Genomic DNA, 6,247 nt, shown 5'->3' on the forward strand with positions numbered 1-6,247 from the left:
ATAGTATGGAGGGAGAAAAAAGCTCAGAAAGGTTTGAAAAGCTATTAAATGTTGCTGAAGGAGAGCTTGAAACACTGTCTGTCTCTCTGTTTCTCTGTCTGTCTGTTACTGTTTTTTTTTCCTTCCTCCCTCCCTGTCTAGTTGGCTCTTTGTGTTTTTTTTTCCTGTCTCTCGGCCTGTGAGGTGAAAGTGGCTTCCATGGTAACGACACACTCTGTTTATGCCACTACGTCTCACTTCATCACAAGCTGTTGATGGCTTTGATTTGCATGCGTGCCTATGTGTGAGTGTGTGTGTTTGCCCCCCACCCTTCCTGAAAAATAACCCCTCCTCCCTGAAACACACTCGCACATCATACAGGTGTTCATGAGACGAGCAGGACAGGTTAAAACTATTGTTCAGCTGTTTGATGGTTCACATTCCTCCATGAAATAAAAGAGAAATCAGGCTCCGATGCTTTTATTCTGTCAGTTTTTAGAGGCACAGTTCCCCCTTTTTTTAATTAATGGCAAAATGAGGAGGGAAAAGCAGACTGTGACCTATGAAAAGCAGATGCTTTTAGCATCCCGAACAATGCTTTTTGATCTGTTTCCTCAAAAGAGAGAGACAGAGGGGGGAAAGCCAAACAAAACCCACTAAACATGCTCCGACTTATGCATTTATCTTGTTTTAGGTGCCATATGATGCTCAACTTTGAAAAATCTTCAACTCAACAGCAGAATGGAAATTGGCACTTCAGCTGCTAAACTTAAAAAAAAAAAAAAAGTAAATTTAATCATACTCATTTCCTTGTCCTGCGGGCTGATCCCGTACACTTAACCACTTAAATTAGCAGCAGAAACAATGATTATGACTTCTTTTCACCAAAACCAGTCGCCCCCAATTAGTGGGGAAAGGGGTGTGGGGGATAGGGGGGTGGGTGAGAGTTGAGGAGGGAAGGAAGGGAGGGCCTGGCTAGCCCGACCCCCTGCAGGGCAGAAAGAGAAGGGGGGGGGGGGTGTGTGTGGCAAAAATGGATTCCATACCAGGAAATCCATTAGGGCAGGGAACGGCGTGGAGCTGGCAGCCACAGAGTGGTCGCCGTGTTTTTAAAAATTCCTCATTAGGTGTAATTTCTAAATTACAATCAGCGCGGGCAGAATGAGAAAGCGAGGATCTGACCAACTCATCGGGATAATCAGGGTAATAGCATGATCAGGCGTGCGCACGTGTGTGAGTGTGTGTGTATGTGTGTGTGTGGTGGAGCAGAGAGGCAGAAAGACAGATGAAAAACCAAAGGGAGCCGAGGAGGATGGAGGGTGAATTTTAATGTTGCTGCTGATGCTGCTGGTGGACACTGACTTTTACTTATTATTCTGTGTTGTTTATTTATTTATTCATTAAATGATTTTTCACTTATTTATTTATTTGCAAAGTAACTGATCTAGATAATTGCTGCATGGGTGTTGGGGGGTGGGGTGGGAGGGGGGGGGGGCTAAAGCAACAAGCTAGATGGAAAGCACGAGTCTCCCCCTCTCTCTCTCTCTCTCTCCGCTGTGGTCTCACTCACTGAATAAGAGGATGGGGATGGAAAAACTAGTGAAGGCAATGCAAAAGAGTGGGGGTAAAAAAAAAAGGGAGGAAGATGAGGGACAGAAACAACGGTGGGGAGCGAGAGAGTCGAGGGGCCTCTGTAAGGGAGAGAGAGAGAGAGAGAGAGAGAGGGGAGGGGAAATGGCAGGAAGGGAGGAGGGAGGGAGGGAGGAGAAGAGGTTAATTTGCACATATTAGAGAGGGCAGGATTTTTCATTAAAAAGAGATTGAAGTTGATATATGCCTGTGCGCTCCTGACACACTGTACACTCTGATTGTGTTAAGTCCTTGACAGAACAAAGGATTGCCCCCCTTTACTTTCTCTCTCTTTCTCCATCTATCTCTAAGAGCCACTGCAGCCCCTGCTGCAGCTCCGGCAGCCTTCTGCGGCTCTATGGAGCTGTTTCATGGTGAATAGAAGCTCAGCCAGAGTGTCATATCACCTCAGGTCCTACTCTTTAATGCATATGCATACACTTGCTTTCATTCCCATGAAAACTAATCGCAGAGACAAAATGTGTTTTTATCGCATCTCTGCAATCGCGTGTGGGCTGGATCTGGTGGTCCGGAAGGGCTTCAGAATAAGTACAGACTCAACAAACAGTTTATTTCACTTGCCTCACAGGAAGCAAAACAAATCAAAGTGTTTTTGATATTCCTATTTCCCCAACTGAAGGAAGTATTAAATAAAAGAGCCACATTCAGCACATTGTGGCGGCACAGTTGCTCGTTTAGCTGGTGGCGCTTCCAGAAAGGTGGTTGGACAATGACAGAACCTCCAGTCCATTGTTCAAGGCCACCATTCAGGTAAGCTGAGCTCTGCTTGTCGAGGCGCCCGAGGAGAAGTTATACCTGCCGCAGAAACGACAGAAGCAATCACAGCGATTCCTGTTTTTATTTTTGATCTGCTGCTTTCAGGACACATGCAACTGGTCTAAATTGCTCCCTTCTTCCATGTTTCTCTCTCTCCGTTTCTTTTATCTTGTTTTCTGCGGGCCACATCTGTCATTCCTCGCTGGAGGGTTATACCTGATCTTTGACCTTAGTTAGCACGGCCCCCGAGACCTGTTTCACACAAGCACACACATACACCGAGGCCTGCACACACAGAACAGGAGGCATCGATTGGCGATAGATAGATAGAGCGGGGTTGGCCTGATAAGAAGGCCATATTTGATGTTTGTTCTCACAGTGGAGAGAGAGGCAGAGAGAGATTAAATCACAATGAGCAGCCTGCTCCGTCCTTGGCTTCGTCCCCACTCAAGGCTTTACAGGAGTTTAGGGGTCGAGCTGAAAGAATGACGGGTGAGGGATTGTGGACAAGGGGCGCCAGGCCTGCTTAAATCCACTGTGCTAAGAGCCATTGATTAACATGGCCTGTAATGTTATTCAAGAGGTGTGTGTGTGTGTGTGTGTGTGTGTGTGTGTGTGTGTGTGTGTGTGTGTGTGTGTGTGTGTGTGTGTGTGTGTGTGTGTGTGTGTGTGTTTTTGCACAGTCCAAGGTTTTCAGCATTTCAAGCTGCACAGTCCTTTGTCCTCCCTGACCAATGTTATAAACTGACTGACAGCCATCAATAGATGCCTGCTTCACAATGGCTGTGCACTCAGGTCTGCTTCCTGTGCACACTGAGCTCCTCTACCTACTGCTGCTCTGCATCTTCTCCATGTTTTAAAAGATCTCCATGTGCAAATGGTCAAATGTGTCTTTTAACATAGCTGTAAACATGTGCAATCATAAATGATTACACACACACGTTACTGACAGACACACTTGAGCCAGTTTGAAGCTGATTATAGATCTGTTCAAAACTCGGGATGTCGTATGTCTCGTGATGGATTTTGCAGCATTAATAAATTACCTTTCACCTCCCTTACCATGGATCAGTGTTACAGCTACATTGTTTAGTGTTCACTCGCTGTGTATGGACTGTACAAATGTGTGTGTCTCACAGTAAAACCATGCCCTTAAAAATCCTCAGTGTGGTAACTGAGACATCCACACCCCCTCTCTCCCTTCCTAACCTAAATTTTGTCCCCGGTGCAAACTCATCACTAAGATTAAAATTGAAAAGGTTTCTCCCTATTGATTATTACCCATGAGTGGACGAATCACAACACACCAAACCCTTTTCTGTCTCTTCTGGCAGCGCACTGACCTAGGAGTCCCTTTTACATATAACCAGAGCCAGCTCGGGATTCAAATCCCCCAGCCGAAAAAGCAGCATGTGTACGTATGAAAGGCTGTATATGTTGGCCAGTGAGTGCGCGGTCTCAAGGGCTGGGAGATTATGTCGACAAAAGGTGCACCTGGTGCTTTAGATTGAGTTTCTCTCCTCCCCTTCCTCCCTTTATCCCCCTTCCATCCCCCCTCTCCTCCTCTCGTCTGGCCATTTTCAACATTATCCTGGGACTTTTAAAAGATTAGACCAAGTCTTTTCTAATTGGGCCACTAATGCCTGTTAACAGTTTGCAATGAGGGAGACTAATGGAGAATGCGACTCTTTAATATATACATATATATGTGTGTGTGTATAAAATACCTCCTGCTCATGGGAATACACTTTTGAGTTATTTTAGACTCTTACATAATCAAGTGTAGTGTGTCAGAGCAGATTATTGAGTCCCTTCCCTATGTAACTCAGATCTAATGGTTTTCTGTGCAGCCACTGATAAACAAGATATGCATGTGTTTAGTTACATGTATTAATGTGGGTGTAAGGGTGCAACGATATGGGCACAGTAAGAGAAAAGAAATTATTGTTGTTTTTAGTGAAGGTCTAGAGTCTGATGCTGCAGGTTTTTCTTATGTTCTTTCTCTGTCGCTTTAATACAGGATGTGTTACATTGTGGGTAAAACTGGGAATTTTTAAAAATGCAGCAGGGTGTTCTGATAATATAGCATTGTAAGTACTGGTGTATCACTATGTTAGTGTTAGAACTGCAATACTTACACAGTTCAGTCCATAATTATCCAAGTTGAGGGGTCGATCCCACTCCAGATGGTCAGCAGATAAGTCCGAGGGGGTCCTGAGATGATTAATGGGTAAGGGAGTCAGTATACAGAAAGCTCACCTTCACAACCTTATTTTACTTATTTATTTTTTAACTTTGTCTTCAACTTTACATTTAAATGTGAAGTTTAAAGAGGAAATATCTCTATGTAGGAACTCCTAATACGTGACACTTCAAGCTAGCAACGAATACGAGCTTTTCTATGAAAATCAAATTTAAAAAGACATTTAATAAAAACAGCAACAGCCATGCAGGAGAGTTGAAAATATGCTGACAAATGGTGGAACATAAATAACTACCTTTACATTTAAACTGTAGCTCTGTGAAGCCAAAGGAAATGCACTTGTAAATGGATTTCACATACTTATCACACCATTCGTGTAACTTTTTTAAAAATCCTCCGGTAGTGCCACGTGGATGCCCTGAGAAGTCGAATGCACTGCAATGTAAGAAAATACCAGAGAATTGGAATTGGGGGGGGGGGGGGGAGCGGGGGTGTAAAAGCACGTAAAAGATAACGGAGGTGGAAAAAGCAGGAAGGAAATTGAATTTTTTTAAAAACAACGGAAGTAGATAAATACAGAACGGAAGTTGAGTAAAACAAACGGGAAGTAGAAAAACAAGAGAATTTGAGTCAAACATGACAGAAGTGGAAAGAAAATGCAATAAAAGCTCACAAAAAAAACAAAAAAACATTTAAAGCTCAAAAACAAAATAGAAGTGATTTAGAGGGGATAATAACATGAAAGATCGGCTGCAGTAAACGATTAATAGCAATCTATACAGCATTATATGAATAATGTGATTTGAACACATCATTACCATCCCTCTTTTTCTTCCTCACAAGACCAGTTAATCCTCCATTTCTTCGTCTCACTGCAATCCTTCCCATGTTTCTGTCACCTCCGCACCTTTTTTCCTGCTTTTCTTGTGTTTCATGTGCTTCTGCTGCATTTTTCTATTTGCACTGTGTTTGGACCGAAAACCTTATTTGTAATTTTGTTGTTGTTGTTGATGATTAACAGATGTTCTTATTTGGATTCTATTCCCACCTTTATAGTTAGAATATCATTTTCAATTTAAACGAACCTCAGCAGAAACCCTGTGGTTTCTGCAGCTGCTTGAAAGAGAAATCATGTAGTAAAGTAATCTGTTTGCAGCCGTTTTTCTGGGTGAAATGCATGCACGGTTCACCGGGATCAGCCCTTTTTTGTTTTTTCCTTTTGTCTCTCTTCAGGGAAACAATAAAAAATTAGCATCGGCTTCTTTGTGTTCTTCAAGGTTCCTACTACAGCATTCGCACGACCCTCGTCAACCTTTCTCATCTTTTATTTCAAGGAGTTATCCCAGCTCATGCAACAAGTCCAGCACACATAAACATTTTCACACACACACCCTAATCTTCAACTCTTCAAATGCAGTACCCCGTTTGGCCGCCTACCTCCACAGTATTCATTTTATTTAGAAACTGAGTCGGCGTGTGTGTGTGTGTGTGTGTGTGTGTGTGTGTGTGTGTGTGTGTGTGTGTGTGTGTGTGTGTGTGTGTGTGTGTGTGTGAGAGAGAGAGAGAGAGAGAGAGAGAGAGAGAGAGAGCATCACATGTGTACCCCCTCACCCACTCTCCCAAAACACACACACACACACACACACACACACACACACA

This window comes from Rhamphochromis longiceps, linkage group LG9, assembly GCF_057381845.1.
Source record: "Rhamphochromis longiceps isolate RC_006_pf linkage group LG9, R_longiceps_female_GT1.1, whole genome shotgun sequence".
Lineage (NCBI taxonomy): Eukaryota > Metazoa > Chordata > Actinopteri > Cichliformes > Cichlidae > Rhamphochromis > Rhamphochromis longiceps.